The sequence below is a fragment of the Polistes canadensis genome, unplaced genomic scaffold, assembly GCF_001313835.1.
Source record: "Polistes canadensis isolate GaletaPanama2010 unplaced genomic scaffold, ASM131383v1 scaffold_149, whole genome shotgun sequence".
NCBI classification, from domain to species: Eukaryota; Metazoa; Arthropoda; class Insecta; order Hymenoptera; family Vespidae; genus Polistes; species Polistes canadensis.
In genome coordinates this window covers 289,273-306,577 of record NW_014569696.1, presented here as the reverse complement: position 1 = coordinate 306,577, position 17,305 = coordinate 289,273, and the positions used below count along the sequence as shown (strand labels likewise).

Below are 17,305 nucleotides of genomic sequence, written 5' to 3'. Positions count from 1 at the left end.
GGGGATGAAAGGAAAAAAAAAGTGTCTAGTCCGTCTATATTAGTTTCTTTCATCTTCTCATCGTTCTTCATCTTATTATTTTATCTCTCTGTGTATGTTAGAAAGATATATTAGAAAGAGATATATTTGAACGAGAGGATCACCTGGACCAGCAGCATTCACCCACCAAGTAGCGTGTGTTTATGGGTCGGGAAATTTGGAAAGGGCGAGCATCAAAGTACCCAACCAAAAACGAACCTTCCACTCGGTCCCCGAAGGCCCGGTTCTCCTATTAACTTCCTACGTGCTGCGACGGCTAAATGTTCCCCTTTACGCGTAGATAATGAAAATTACAAATAGCATCGCGTCGAACGTGCGTGCTAAAGCCGATGGTTCGGCACGTGTGCGTAAGTCTGGTTCTGGTTTAGGTTACCTCATCGGGGCGAGGGAAAACCCATGGATGGTGTACAATGCTAAACGGCTGACCAGTTTCCTCGGTACGAAATTTGACCGTACCTACCTAGTGTCGTACCGAGTATACGTGGCGTTGTTAGTCGTGCCAACCTCACGGAGAATCTATGGAACGTTACTATCATATGCACTGGGATGCAACAACGTCACGTGAACACACCTATACATATTATCGAGAACTGCCGATTATTATTACAAAGGTTGATATCACTGTGATCGGTTAAGGAGACACGATCAGGATTATTATTCCAACGATACCGAAATTCTCCCCGATCTCAGTTTATACTCTCTGATTACAATTAAGTTTAATATAGAATTAGAAATACGAACAAATCTAAGCGAATTACTGCAGTTCCTTTTCTAATTCTTTTCCATTTTTATCAACGTTTAAGCAAGCAAAAACTCTTTCTATCATATCACGGCGTATACAGGAAATTAAGAAACGAAGGAGCTTAGGACATTGCAGTAGTGGTTGTGAAGAGAGAGAAAGAGAAAGGGAAAAGGGTGTTCAGGACATAATAACTTGCGCCTGATCCGCGACTAATCATCTCGTTCTCGGCCTTGATTGCAGCAATACACGATCTCGCTCCCTTCGTTGCTTTCACGGTATAGAAATGGAGGGTGTGAGTTGAACGGGCTGGTATGCGAGTAAGGGGGTGGAAACAACACGCGCGCGCGTCGGCAAAATTAGTTTTCCAGATAATCATCTCACGGTATTGTGCGTTGTGTGTGTCGTATTTTCAAAGAGAGAACGAGTTCTCTCGTTGGTTGTAGGTTGCTGGAGGGTGGTGGAAGGTGGTGGAAGGTTAAAAAGGCGTAGGAGCTACGACGACGTAGCCGTTGCACCGGATACGCGAGTACCGCACGCGGCTTAAAATATAAATGCGGATTAATCCGAAATTACGAGGCGGTGCTCGATAAGGAAGGTAATTTTCGTGCTGCATTGCGAGAGAGAGAAAGAGAGAGAGAGAGGGAACGTTGTCGGGACGTTAACTACCTACTTTTCTGATTCAAATGCGAAACGAATATGGAGATCTTTCTACTTCCATTCAAGTCCCTTGCGAATTTATGAGAAATTTTCGTGACGAGAAAAATACTTTTTTATCCTCTCAACTCTTCCAATCTTTTCTACAAAAAAAATAAAGCAGTTCCCATTTCCCAATGTCGCTAAATCTACTGATTAACTGACATCTCATATTTTCAATCCTTTTCTTTTAATTTTTATATAGATTCGACGTTAAACAGATCAGAAGTAAAATAAAAAAATAAAAATGATAGTCAACCAACACAATATACTTTTGTATATCTTCCCAGAGAGCCGCCCTTCTTGGTTGTCCCAGCGCCTTTTCGACGTAACTCCGGTCGTGATTAATGTTGCCGAACAAATTGTCTAGAAAAACATGTCGTAAGCGAGGCCAGCGGCGTACACCCTCACGGCAGTGCACCCTTTATCTATCGCGTCCCGAGCCACCCTTAGTACCCTCGAGCTCGCGTAGGGTCTCCCTTCGCGTTTCAATATATATATATATAACTAATACATATAGATACACATTTACATAGACGCATAAGTATATACATATATATTATATATATATACTAAATACGCAAGGAAGAGAGGTACGTGTATACATGCCTGCATACATACATTACGCAGATGATATCCGAGTAATCCGATTTACTTCGACTTCGCTATCAACGTTCGAGCCTCCACCCATTCCGGGTAATTATACACCGGCATGGATGCGACATCGTCGACCCCTTCGAATCTAACGACGGATTAGAAGCACTCGCTCGAATAAGCGATTCGCATTGTTGCCTATTCGAGCATCGCGAAGCCTACGATCTCGTAATTGCCATCCTATCAATTCTTATTGTTCAACCTAACAACCTTTCTCGATTATCAATATTTTTATGCATCTTTCCTATCTATCTGTATAATATATCTACGATTGTGATCAATTATTCCAAGAATCGTATTCTAATGTTCTTTAAAGTACAACAACACGAGTGGTATTCCAAGAGAACACGGACCACGCCGTTTCCTTAGTCGTTTACAAAAATTTCCGACAAGCTACGCAGGACACGAGATATCTTTCTCTCTCTCTCTCTCTCTTTCTCTTTCTCTTTCTCTTTTCCTCATTCTCTCTCCACTAAATCTTTCACGATATCTCTCATCTCCTTGTTTCCCACCTGCGAATTACAAATTACCAGAGGACTCGTAGGACAGCACCGGTCCCTGTCGTTTCTTTCCTTCTCTCCTTTCCCTCACGCCCTTCTTCTACCCCGTTTCTCATTCTCTTACTTTATTTTTCTTCTTGGTAAACTTTAGATCTTACTGATTCTTCGTGACGCAAATACAAAAATAAAATAACTTGTGCTCGTAGTGGACAGCGATAACGTTAAGATCATAAACAGAAGCGTAACTTTTGCGAGCAGGTGTAGACGATACGCGTACATTTTATTATATCGTATGAATCATTTTTTAAATATATCTACCAATTAAAAACGCCTACTAATTTATATAACCGAATCGAACACAATCTTGTCAACAGAGAACGATCAACGAATTATATTAAATGTTATTTACGAAGAGGAATTCAGTAGCAGATAGTAATAATATCGAAGTAAAAGTATAACCAATAAGATATATAATTAAAATAGGGTAACCAAGGTATAAAAAAAAAAAAAAAGAAAAAGAAAAGAAGGAAAGAAAAAAAAGAAAAAATGGAAGAAAGTTTGTAGCAATTTCATAGTATTATTTACATCGGCGTGTTCTAAACGCGACGGGGTTGTGCTCGCGAAGCTTAATACTGCTGGAGCAACGAGCTCAGACGGAAAAACGTGTGGGTGTAGAAACTCGTGCGCGTGAGTGAACGAATGAACGAACGAACGAATGAACGAATGAACGAACGAACGAATGAACAAACGTGCAAGCATATGCCCACGAAGAACGCGAGAACGAAGCAACGAACGCGGTATACGAGCCGTCGCATAAAGCCCGGATTTTATTACGAGAGGATTCAAATTCCGCGCACACGGTGAGCTCACTCTCTACCAAAAGAGAGAAAGAAAGAGTGAGGGAGGGAGAGGGAGAGAGGGTGGCAGATAGAGAGGAAGAGGACGGGGAGAACATAGGAATATAAAAAACTGTCCAGGACTACTCGCCGAGATCCCCACGCCATAGTGTAAACCCATAAACCACCGCGTATTCTATTTCGCGTGGATAAAAAAAAAAAGAATCGTCGATCTCCTCTTAGCACTGTCTATCTTTCTTTCTTTATCATTGTTTCCTCCCCTCCCTAGAGGGACAGGGTTTTTATAAATAGGTGTACTTTTTAATGTTGTTTCGTCCTATTCTCTCTTCCTTTCATTTTTTTTCTGCTCCTATTAATAAATGAGATTTATGTATTTACTCGGATACAATGTTTCATATTATCTACGAACTCTTTTTCTCTAAAAGGGAAAGAAAGTTATTTCGGATGAGCAAGTTAAATGGGACAGGTTGAATAGGTCGGGCACGCAGTTGTAAAAACATCCTCGGAGAAGATCTAGGGAAAAGATTTGACGAGGAAAGACGAGGAAAGATGGTAAACGTGACGCTTTAGGGCCATCCGGTGAACGAGCGGTCAATCTAAAGGAGCCCTTATCTCGTTTATTTCTTTAAGAAGAAACATAAGTTTACCACTGCTGTCCCACCCCCGCTTCGGTACCCGTTTTGTGGTTGTCGGTGCGAAATCCGAATAAAAGGTGGTTACGCACCGCGGGCGCCTGGGATAAACTAAGATCCAACGAGATCCAACAAGATCCAACGTAGATCCGTCACGATGGATGAGACGAGCACGCGATTATGCGCTTAAGAAATGGCCACGCTATCTACCCCGGTGGTTTCCTCTTTTCGACGCGTGCCTCTGTCTCTCTAAGCTTATGAAATATAACTGTGGTAGTTTTAAGAGGGACAGGATCGTTGTTGTTGTTGTTGTTGAATAATCTTTCTTGAAAAGTAGAAAAAAAAAGAGATAATAAAGTGTTAGCCACTCTTGAATTGTACACATATGCGTGCAAAACCATACATTGACTAGATCAAATTCGTTACGGTATCTATAATAATCGATAAAATTACTGGAGTATAGAATAGTTAATAGGCAAAGTAATTTTCTATCTTACTCATCCTCTTTGTCAACCATTACCCGCAATGTGGCGGATTAGCCGCGCGTAGATCGAAAGGCTGCTAGAACTATCTTGTAGCCCTTTCGAACAACCCTTCGTCTGAAGGGACACGAAAGAGACAAGGAACGAAGGGTGATACTCGTTCGAGTGTAATCGCGCTCGCAAAACTCCATCACACTTTCCTAATAGAGCCCACGAGGCAAACACCAACGTGGATCGCTAGAAGCTAGCTAGCTAGCCAGCCCTCCTCCATCCGATGTGCTTTGTCCTTTGCGTTCACCTACGTAGTACAATACTTACAACACAGAAAGCACGCTTCTCTCTTACCCGTTACATTTCCGTTTAGTTCTCGAGAGGGTGTGTTAGTTATTCGCGACGTGCATTGATAATCTGGACGACAGGCTTGATACTCTCCGGGGAACGAGGCTGGTCAACTTATCGAACTTATGACGTCGTTTCACGAGTCCAATTACGCGTTTACTATTCGATCTTGTTGAGTAACTTTGCCAACTAGCTTTTTTAATTATTTCGATTGATTAACTGTATTAATAAAAAAAGAAATATAAAATCTACAAAAATTAAATGAATGGCCATTCCTTTTTGTAATCTTTTATATTACGTTTGTACGGTACCCCCGTTTAGTTTCACTTTCCTATCTTCATAGGAAAGAAGGTGGAAGAAGTGTAGGAAGATAAGGAAGAGAAGGAGGAAAGTGGTGATGGTGATGGTGGTAGTGGTGGAAGACCGCAGGTGCGGCGGGGCAGAATCGAGATTATCGGCGAAGAAGCAAACCGGAAACCGGTATCCCGAGCACGAAAGTCCTCCATCACTCTATACGTGGAGCGGGTTACGCCGCCATTGCTCGTACGAGCTCTACGTAGCGAACACCCGCGTGCAGTTTCCGGAACGCTGCCCTCCACCGCCACCTATTCCTCCTCCTCCTCCTCCTCCTCCTCCTCTTTTCCCTCCTCTCCCTTCTCGACTACCTTCTACGCCGCCATCACGTGCTCCTCCTCTTTCAACCACCTTCAAACCCATCCAACACATACGTGCATATATACGTGCATTGCTTGTCAGGGCACACCTACGTCTGAATTCAAGAACGTGCAAGAGACATCATTGCTCGAGGGTGTGTGAGATAACAAGCGTTAAATAATACGTCGGGATTAATTTTCTACGATTTTTCATGCAGCCTGTTAAACGTTAGCACCAGTTTTTCCTAATTTTTGTTAAAAACATATATCGGTGAACAAAAGTGTTGTCAAAATGGATCCTCCGTTTGGAACCATCGAGTCATTTTGAATCCACTGATTGAAGTACGAAGGGACGTGGGTTGATAAGTCATCGGAGTCTATGGTTATTGAGAAGTAATTCGATGAAAGAGTAATGTTACTCCATTTGAGAATAGGAGAATGTATAGGAGTAGGAATAGTGCAAGTAAATAGGCGAATACGCTCGCTCGCTCGCTCGCTCGCTCGTGGATGGCTTAGTTGCCGCGATGGCACACCTGTGGAGCAAATTTACGAAATGTTTACGACCGTCTGAAGGGGCGTCCACCCCCGAACCTACTCCCAACTACCCCCGGCGGCACCCTCCACGCGCACAATGCCGCGTCATTCGGTATTATTACATCGTCGCTATCACCATCTCGTGGAGACACCGGGAACTCTCGAATACGTACTTTCAACCCCCTATTATTCCTCTCTCTCTCTCACTCTCACCCTCTCAACTTGAACTCTTGCGATCTCTCTTTAGTCTCGTTGCCAGACAAAATTCTATCGTCCATCTCGTATTTTGGAAAATGATCAAAAGACAACCTATGGGTCGAAGGATATGTTTAGACATAGCATCAATCAAATGATATACGTCAATCATTCAGAAAATATATCGATCTTTTCTCATTTTTGCCAACACCTAGCCCAACCCCCGTTTCGTCGCTAACCCCCGTTTTCTCTCTTCTTCTTCCTCCTGAGTTATGAATGCGCCCAATTACATCTTAAAAGCTGTGCCCCATTAATTTTCACAGCTGCTGCCGCTTAATTGGGAACCCGGTCTGATAATAAACCCTGCGAGCTTGCACCCGGGGCCCACTAGCTCGTTTATGGCCTTGCGAAAATTCCATAGGATCGCCGAATTGACTCGTCTCGTCTTCGTAGATGATGCTCGGCATCGATCGACCGGGGTAGTAGCGGAAACACAACCAACAAACCATCACCTTATTCTTCAGGCATCCCTTTATCACCATCATACGCGAGTTTACCCTCGTTCTCATTTTACGACTGTGACCTTGATTCCTGTAGACGTCACCGTGGGTTACCCATGAAACTTCACGCCCGCCATTGCTTCCTTCCTTCCCTCCTTCCTTCCATTCAAGCAATAATCGATAATCAAGCCTCGTCGTCGTCGTCGTCGTAGTCCTCCTCTTCCTCTTCCCCAACCCCCTCTTCTATTTCCCGTTAAACACCGTCGTAAGAGCCAACAACATCTCGGTCGGTCGTTTTCGTGAAGTACGTACGCTCAACAAATTTTCGATCTATCCTACTCGCGTGGTTATCGTAAAGCTCAGGAAAACAGCTATTCAAATTCGTAAAAGAAAATAGCACGATAAGAATAAGGAGATGGTAGAAAAAAGAAAAATCAGGAAACATGAATATCTACAAGAACGAACGAACTTGCAACGAGCTCTCTGTACAAGGATTTCTCGATGCGTTACACCCACCCACCAGGTTTGCTTGCTCGTCGCGCGACGCATAGTAAGAGTAAAAGTAAGAATAAGAATAAGAAGAAGAAGAGGAGGAAGAAGAAGAAGAAGAAGAAGACGACGAGGACTAAAGTTCTTCGTCGTCTTGCAAAACGTCTCGCGGTAATATTACCCGAAGCAAACGACCAGGTAAGGCCGTTGCCGAGCCACCCAAGTGGACCTTGTTAGCACGGGTATCCCGAGACTTACCACCCAGAAATCGGAGGAGCGTATATACACACCGACGCATAGACCAGAAAGAGAGACAGAGAGGGGAGGTTACTTCTCAGGGTGGAGGTCGAAAGATAAATAGAACCTCCTTCGTGGCTTCATTATCGAAATAAAAGACGACCCATACTACGTTGGTTTGTTCAACGAATATTCTCTATTCGTTTGATAAAAAAAATGTTTTTATTACGGCAACGACTTTTTTCCCTAGCCTTTTTCTTTTTTGCTATACTTATCGTCGAAGGGTTGGTACGCAAAAAAAAAGAAAGAAAAAAGAAAGAAAGAAATAGAAGAACGCGTTCCTGTCGGAGAAAAAGGGCCAAAATAGCAAGAGAAGCAAGAGTGATGCATGGGGTTGTCGCACGTTGAGTCATGTGTCATTGGCTCGCTCGAAATCGGGAGAGTGCCGTATGCCATCGGGAAGGTCCCTCTCTTACTCTCTTTCTCTTTCTCTTCTTACCCCCATAGAAAGGAAGAGGAGGAGAAAAGAAAGAAAAAAAAGAAAGAAAGAAAAAGAGAAAGAAAGATCGAACGGGGGGAGGTGGGGCAATGGCCCGTGAACCACCGCTACGGCGTAATGACGCGGCTCTTCTTTCAAAGATTGCATCGCAGGAAAAGCTCCGGAGCTAGCAACCTTCTCTCTTTCTCTCTCTCTCTCTCTCTCTCTCTTTCCCGTTCTTTCTTTCATTCTTTTTCCTTCCAATGGTGGCGTACCTACCCCAGTCGGTCGGTTCTTTCCGCGAGAATCGATACGATGGCTCCAAGAATCCGGGGATTTAACGTTAAAATATCGAAGAAAATAATGGCCGGGTATAGGTAGTTGGATATTTTTCTAGAACAAACCCTTTTGCTTCCTTTCTTCCCTTTTTATTCCATTCTCTTATTTTTCCACGATCCGTTAATAAATATAGGATCGATCTTCCTCCTTCTTTTTTCTCCTATCCAAATAATTTTATAAATACACGCGTCTTCTGACTACCGGCCATGTATTTCTTTGTTTTCTCGTGCAAAAGAAAAAAGTTAACCCCTCGGTATCGTTAAAGAGCAATTTTCCTGAACGATCGTCCATTTTTAGTCTAGCCGAACCTGAACACGAAAATAGTTGAAAGGTTAGTTCGAAAAAGGTGGTCGGTCCTGTTGAAATCGTGGAAAATCGATGGCAGAAGTTCGACGAAGGGGCTCGGCTCGGCTTGCCTTGGCTTGGCTCAACTCGACTCGGCTCGTTATTGCGCCAAAGTAAAATTACTGAAGAAATATCAGCGCGGTCCAATAAGAATGAAAAACGGGGCCGCTGACTCCGGCTAAATTAAACGCAGAGAGTAAAATAAGAGAAATCTTGGGATGTGATACCTCAGGCCGAGTTCCATGACTTTTTCTCAAAGAAAAGGAACGAGAGGAAGAAGAAGAAGAAGAAGAAGAAGAAGAAGAAGAAGGGAAAAAAAACAAAGTATAAGAGGTCGCGAAAAAGTGTGCAAACCATGGAAATACAAATACCAATGTCGGAACGTATGAATAAAGTAGCGAATAAGAGGTAAGAAACTTTTTAAAGCGGTTTTGATTTTATTCCCCTTCCTTCAACGGAATCTTGCGACCCTGCTCGCAAATAAAAGGTGGAGAGAGAGAGAGAGAAGAGAGATACCGAGCTCTCGGTGTATTTAAAGTTATAAGAACCAATTTAAAAATCCACCCGGCCACCTCTTTCATCCTTTCCATCCGTGAAAATAAGAAGATTCTCTATCTTTTCTTTTCTCCTTTTCCTATTTCACTGAAAACGAAAATGAAAGAAAAAACGAAAGAGAGTGGGAGGAGAGACAAAGATGGTTCAAAGTTAAATCCAGGAATCTTAGTTAAAAGAAGCAATTATAGAGCGAGCCGAGTACAAGGAAAGAGATACGAGTGGAACGATAAGGAAAACTGATCGTTCTCTTTCTTTACTTCAGAAGAGAGTCGTCTTTCAAGCCGCACGATCGACCAACATTTTCTTTTCTCTGCCATTCTCTCGTTTTTCCATTTTCTTTCTTTCTTTCTTTTCTAGCAGTAAGTAAGAATACCCTCGGATCGGTAAAAGCATCCTGCACTCTCTTACTTTGTACTTGTGAGAGGAATCGGACGACAAACTTTTGCTCGAAGTACCACTTCGTGGACCATATTGAGACGAACTTCGAAGAACGAACTACTCTCTTACTCTTCTCCCCTTTTATATTTCTCATTCCTATTTTTCTTTCCTTCTCTCTTCCTTTCTTTCTTTCTTGCTTGTTTTTTTGTTCTTTCTTTCTTTTTTTCTCATAAATGTATCTCCAAAAACGTGAGAAACTTATCAAATACGTCTGAGTTTGCTAACACATCGATGAAAATTCTATATCACTTTCTTTGCACTTTTCTTTTTTCTTTTTGTTTTATTTTTTTCTTCAAATAATAATATTGATCGGGTACGTAAATAGTATCGTAGAAACAATTTGATCGGGTAAGTTATTCTTTCATGCTATTTGTCAATGCGGATTCATCGGACACGAGAGTGACATCATCGCGCGGTACAGTATCCCTCTCTTGGAAAAAAAATGTGAGGGGAGAACGAGAGAGAAAGAGAAAGAGAAAGAGAGAGAGAGAGAGAGAGGGAAAAGATATCCCCGAATTCGCGTTGGCATTTCAGGCCTAATTTTCACGAGCGAGTGATCGATCACGGCCGTTTCTATCGCTCCGATTTATTCGTCCTACGTTAGTTCGACAAACACCGAACGCACGAATACGCTTTCACGAGAATCTATCTCAATGGGGATGAAATGCGTGCTACTGACATTAGGGTAAGAGTTCTATTTTAACCATTCGCCTACAATATTCACGAGAATTCTTAATCAACCTATTTCATCTATCTCAAATTTTTCTTTTTCAATTATATATATTTATTTCTGTATATTATATATACGAAATATAAAAGTTTCACTCGAGTGAACTTTTATTATTTTATTTTACGTTCACATCTCTCAATTATTAATTAAACATTTATTTTTAATAAAAAGATAGCGTTAGGATATCCATAGCGAGAGGTTTGATAGTAAAATTGAAAAAAGAAAAAGCCCTTTCTAAAATAGAATAAATCGCTATTGCCTGTGAACGAATTCACACGTACACATATATACATTCGTTATTTATTATTTTTGCATTGTTTAAAAAAGTTAACGTACGCGTAGGCGATTTTGGAAAAAAATATGATCGATACAAAAACTGAAAGCAAAAAAAAGAAAGATAAAAAGCTCCGAGAGAGAGAGAGAGTGAGAGAGAGAGAGAGGTTTAATCCGCGTATTTTCGGAGTTCCGCATTCCGGTCTGTTTTGCGAGGCAGTTCGTCATCTCGTTGGATCCGCAGTCGGGCGTAGGGCCAGCCTGGTCGGAGATCGAGGAGAAGAGAGAAGAGAAGAGAAGAGAAGAGAAGAGAAGAGAAGAGAAGAGAAGAGAAGAGTGAAGAGAAGAGAAGAGAAGAGAAGTGAAGAGGTGGAGGTGGTGGTGGAGGTGGAGGTAGAAGAGGGTGAAAGAGGAGGGTGGCTCGGGGCAGCGTGTTTGCAGATCCTCTATCGGTCGCTTCAGCCCCCGATCCGACGTCCCAAACCCCCGTATTCATCCCCAGCATCCGCCCCCGAAGCCTCCGATGGTTTGGGGCAGAGCGGCAGGCGGCGCGAGGCAGATAAGAGAATTGCACTGTCAAGCCGGAATGATATATTTGACCAACATTTCCATATAACCCCAGCTAGAGATTCCCTTTCTCTCTCTCTCTCTCTCTCTAATTCTCTTCTCTCTCTCGGTCCTTCCTTCTCCTTCTTCTCTCTTTCTCTTGCACAGGGTACATCACTCTCTTACTCTCCGATTTTTCTTTTTCTTTCCCTTCTCTGTCTCCCACTCTCTCTCTCTCTCTCTCTCTTTCTCTATCTATCTCTCTATCTCTTTTTCTATTTCTTTTCTTTCTTTTCGTTTTGCCAGTCCCGCTTACACCTACACACGAATATCCTCCTCTACGACGTATCTTCTTGCCTTCCTTTCTTCCCATCTTTCTATCATTCTATCTCTCTCATTCCCTTGCATTTTTTCTTCTACCCGATTCGTGTCTTCTTTTTTTTTATTCCGCCAAAACTTCAATCTATCCTACTCCAATGAAAATAATTTCTTCCCTATAGGAGGAATTTCGTTAGGTTTCATTACTTAAAGATTTTCTTTTTTAGTCGAATATGTTGGTGTATCGTAAGGAAGCAAAGTTATAGAAAGAATCCGTCGGAAATCGACTCGACTCGACTCAACTTGACTCGATTCGACTTGGGGCAACCGAAAAAAATCGTACGTGTCATCGCGACGTTGCAACTTTTGTAGCAACCGGTCGTAGCTGCTTTATTCTCGGCGACGATCAATCACTCGGCAAAGGTATATATACGCGAGCGAGCAAGCAAGCAAGCGGTGGATGAGCACAGGTGATGCGGTTCATCAAACACGATTTACCTATGCTACTTTTGACGCCGGTAAACGGCTTGAGATTTCAATGGACACGGATGCTGTGACTTGCCAACGATACCTTCGGACCGCCCATGTCGCGTCACAGACACTTTCTTTTTATTATTATTATTATTTTTATCTGTATTTCTTTTCTTTATCCCTATCGAAGCCAAAAAGAAACAAAAAAGATGAAACAAAAATGTCAAAATTCGATTCCGATGAAATTGGACTCTCCAAATCGTGCCTTATTTTTCTCCCACGTAATATATAGAAGAATAAGGAAAATGGGTTGGTGATAGGGGATGAATAAGAGGAAGAAAGATAGAAGGAGATGATTTTTCAGAGTTCCATTACGCGTACCGTCCGATATCCTCGTAACGGCGATTTGTCAAAAGCGGCGTGGCGCCTGTCGTTCGTCTTTTAACGTGGTGGTGCGTCGTTAACGAAAGTATAGTGGAGAGGGGAAGATATAAAGATAAAATAAATATATATATATGTATAAAGAAAAAGAAAAAGAAAGAAGGATGCCAAAGGTTCTCGAAAAAGGAAGACAAAGAGGTTCGAAACGTACCTCCGCGATATTATCTCTGCGCATTGGTATAAAACGGAGAAAGACGGACAGACAGACGGACAGAGAAGAGAAGAGAAGAGACGAGACGACACCCCGTCGGGCGCTGCGAGTGTTAATTTGAATCGAGAGAGATTACGCGTGGACTCCCCGTAGGGAGCAGCCATTTTGTATCAAAATGTCGATAAAGGAAGTCGGTGGTCAAGCGCAACTCCTACCCTAATCGTTTGACTTTAAACAAAAGGACTAACACATATATATATATCATACTTTTTCTCCATATTCGCGACAAGATATTTTTTATTCTTTCCTATTTTCTTTTTTTTTCTGGAAACGTAACCTTGAACTTGCTACGATCTCCTATGAAATCCTATACGCGAACGCTTCCAGTTTCGAATTATTCGCGAAGTGTTGTTTAACATCCAACGCGTTATATCATCGTAGACGTCGTGTAATTCTAGTCTACGCGATCCCTTTCCCTACGAAGACTCCGCACCCCATAAATATCACTGAATCATTCTTGGTACACATTCACGGTGTAGATATTCTCTGTGGTAGAATACGTGTACCCGAATTTTACTTTACGTTTCATTTTTAAAGGTCATTCCGATATAGTTACTCGATGAAGTTTGACAGGCATAAATCTTCCTTCGACATTTTCTAAAGTTAAGTTTTTAGATTTAACTAAATTATACGATTTCGTAACACGTATTTCCTAACGATAAACGGAGGCGTGAGAAAACAGAGGATAAGAGAGAGAGAGAGAGAGAGAATATATGTGTACACGCATGTAATAACACGACCAATCAAATACTCGCCGAAGCGTTTGGCGTTATTTGTCTCTGCGGAAGATGAGCGGAGAGAGAGAGAGAGAAACCGGGAATTGTTGTTGATGCACGCACGATTTAACTATCATTGTAGGATTCACGGTACAGGAGAAACCCTGAAAGCTCAAACAACAGCTAACCCGAACAGAATATTCTCACAAATCGATAGAAATCCTATTGAAATTCGAACAAATATTCTAATTCACAGTTAACCCGATCGTTTAATCGATCTTTTTCCACTTACGCAAACGGGTGCACAAAAAAACAATCTAGAAATTAAAAGAATTGATTAATAATCGATGGGGGAAATTCGGAAGGAGATTAGTAAAGGTTTGGAGGGTGGTTTTAACGTCTTCTGGATTATTGGCAAAAGCAAGAACTAGTCATAATCGGAGTCTCCCCAGCGTGACGGTAGAAGAAAAAGTTAGCTTCCGACGGAAAACCGAGCCTGTAGTACGAGCACGCTCTTACCCTTTGTATCGAGCATGAGAGCATGTTTATTCTCACCCTCCCCCAACCCCACCCCATATCCTTAACCGAACCCTGCTCCACTTCGTTTATCCTCGTCGAAAAGCAACGCGTAACGACGCGTACAGCCTCGAACGAACAACCCCTAACCACCCATCCACCCCCTATCGTCTCTTCATATACGTCTTCGTTCGTGTGTTAACCCCCGTCCCAACCCCCTCTTTAACTTGGTCCTATTAGCGCAATGACGAGTGAACTATGACGTCGGAGTTCCGTCCATCAACAAGGAGGAAGAGGAACAGGAATAAAAGGGAAGAAACGATAGCCTTTCCGTTTCTTGGTAATTCTTGTTTTCTTGATGGTTGTGGTTGTGGTGGTGATGGTGGTGGTTTGTAACGCTTGACTCAGCTTCGATTTGATTTCAAAATGAAAGAAACGTTTCCGGTCAGGTTGCGTTCACGTAGCTCTTCCATGGGCAAAAGTCTAAGCCGACAGGAACATTCGATGCATTTCATAGGAATTTCCTTAGGTTTTCTTCTACGAGAAATTCGATTCAATTTAACTCGCATATAGGAGAAAGATTGGTGGATAGGTAAGAACATAGAAGACGATAAGGAAACATTTTCAAAAGCTTTGGAAAAGGGAGAACTTGATCTCTATCTCTTTACTCTTTAGAAGAGAATTTTCTCTTTGATCTAGTACCATCTACTCTCCTGTCCATAGACTAGGATGTTAAGTATTAATTTCCTAAGGTCGCTGGTGGTTTCATTGAAAGGGCTTTACGTACTCACGTATCGATGCGTAGGATTCGATGATAGATTTAACGATTTACTCACCTGTAACAAAGAAAAAGTATAAATTGTTAAAAAGTGTCGATTATATAAATAATTGGACAAATATATATTATCTTAAATATAGAAAATATCTATACTTGTGTTAGAAAAAATCTATCTCGCTTAACAAACAAACAAACAAAAAAATAGAAAAATAAATTATTATTTAATCTATGATCTCATCCTAATTAAAGTTTTTCTCAGATATATAATATATATTTAGAATGATATGATATTTAAACAGATCGAGTCAAAGTAAAAATGGGGAGGATTGAATATAGGGGAGAATGCGAAAGGTGGATTACATCGAATTTTGTATTCGCTCGGCTATTATTACTCGCGTGTGGATGCAACCAGAGTTGGTTCTTAGGTTCCGAGAGGTCAAGGACACCGATCCTTCTGGATCTACCTCATCCAAGATCCTGCGAGAAGGAGACAGGATACTGGAGGTACACGGGTGGCAGGAGGTTCTTCTTGATGGAGCCTCGACAAGTTTTACGAGTAGCTTCGCGACGAGGGCCCGCAGGACACGGCCAACTTAAATGAGCAAAGAGGAACGAGATGTGCAAGAGAGAACGAGAGAGAGAAGAAAAAGAAAAAGAAGAAGGAGAAAAAGGACACTTTCGTCTTGTACTTCGGCAAATTCGTGAGATGCCAGACGATGTGAGAGAAAGAGAGAGGAATCTTTTTTATTATTTGTGTCGTTGTTCTTTTATTTCCTTGATATTTTTCTCTTTCTCTTACTTTGGACTCGCATCGTATCAGGTTCCACGGCGCGGTAGGTACTACCCTATCGCGATCTTCGACATTCCATCCCGTGAAACCAAAGTGTTCGTCTTCCTTCCCCTCGAAGTATCCACCGAGAGAAAAGCTTCCTTCAAACGACAAACGAACTAAGAAAGTCCACGTTATCAGCGAATTATTTACGAATCTTTGGGGAAAAAAAGTAAAAGACTATAAAGAAGGTGCCTAAATCCTAAGGTCGATTAATCGTCCCGTGAATCTTTGTATGAAAAATCGTTAAGGACACAATTTTCCCTTCTTTTTCTATCCCTTTTTCTGATTTTTTTCTTTTACTTTATCAATTACAATGATCCTACCGATATAATAATATCGAATGATCAATGTCGTATTTTTTTTTCTTATTCCAAAAGGAATATAATGGTTTGTCTTGATTAGCATATCGATTTCTATTTCGTATCGAAGGAACGAGACGTTTAATAAATCATCGGAGGTGTCTCGTAAGAAGAGGAGGAGCAAGGGGGAGGAGGAAAAGGAGGAGGAGAAGGAAGAAGAACTTTGTAAGATTAATAAAGCAACGTTTATAACCGATCGAACAAACATCGATATCCTTCTTAACTGACTACTTACTAATTCGTCTTGTTAAACCGGTACACCTGCGAAACGTTATACATTATTCGATTCGATAATATCATAAAGGTAGAAATTCATCGATAGAATCATAGTGAAAATAAAGTCGAATAAAGCCTTTCACCTGTCTTCAACTTTATGCAGGTGCCAATGTACATTGAATCGGCTATATGAAATTAATGATCGACACAAACTTTTTATTTTATTTTAATCTTCCACGTGTGTAACACTCGTCTTAAGATGCAGAAATATTTCATATGTTAATAATCTTATATCCACTCTATCTCTCTCTCTCTCTCTCTCACTCTCTCTCTCCCTCTTTCCCTTTTTTTCACTATTCGAACGAATATATTTCGATTAAATTAAAATCATCGTTATAACTTCATAAAAACAGATAAAAATCTATAAACCTGTCGTGTCAAAAACGGGAAAAAGAAAAAAAAAAAAAAGGATAAAAGTAATTATAAATTTCGATAGGAAGGTTATATGTCGTAACGTGGAATAAAAAATTCAACGTTTTGGTAAAAAGAAATAACATTAGTTACTTAATTTTATCAGGGTATTTTTATTTCATCGATAATGCCAATTGGAGGTAACGTTAATTAGTTATCCGAAAGAGACAGAGACAGAGAGAAAGAGAGAAAATAAAGAAGGAAATTCCGTCCGTTCCTTGAATAATTGTAGGCGGTATTACAGGGAAGATAGGGACCAGGTGGGGGAAAAGGGAAGTAACGGAGGGAAGGAGAATCGTGGGTGAAACTTCGCGTCTATTATTACCACGATCGCAAGAATGCGTTCTAGTACGGGTGAGAGAAGAAGATAGTGATGAGGAAGGACGGGGAGGAGGGAAAGGGTAGAAAAAGGAGAAGTGTAGGAAACGAGGTGAATAAAAGTGGAGGGTGGGTGAATGGGGAAGGGGAGAACAGCCCCCTACTTACGTAATTTTAAATTAAACTGTGACGTTTTCAAATTAACGTTTTTGCCCGTCTACTTTCTCTCTCTCTCTCTCTCTCTCTCTCTCACACACACACTCTCTTTCTCATTCGATCTCCCACCAGGAAGGTTCTCCCCCTCGGGCGGGCGCGAAACCCGCGCTAGAGCCGAGGTAGAAACTTGCGTTATTACAGCGGGGATTTTTTCGCGTCTCCGTTCTTCGTTCTCCTGCACGGTCGTCGGGG

At 41.6% G+C, this 17,305-nt stretch overlaps 1 protein-coding gene across 1 annotated transcript in view; it reads right to left on the bottom strand.

Moving 5' to 3' along the window:
• LOC106788691 (homeobox protein homothorax) overlaps positions 1–17,305 on the bottom strand; it is a 326,486-nt gene that overhangs the window by 21,688 nt on the left and 287,493 nt on the right. The gene's annotated exons all lie outside the window — the stretch shown is intronic.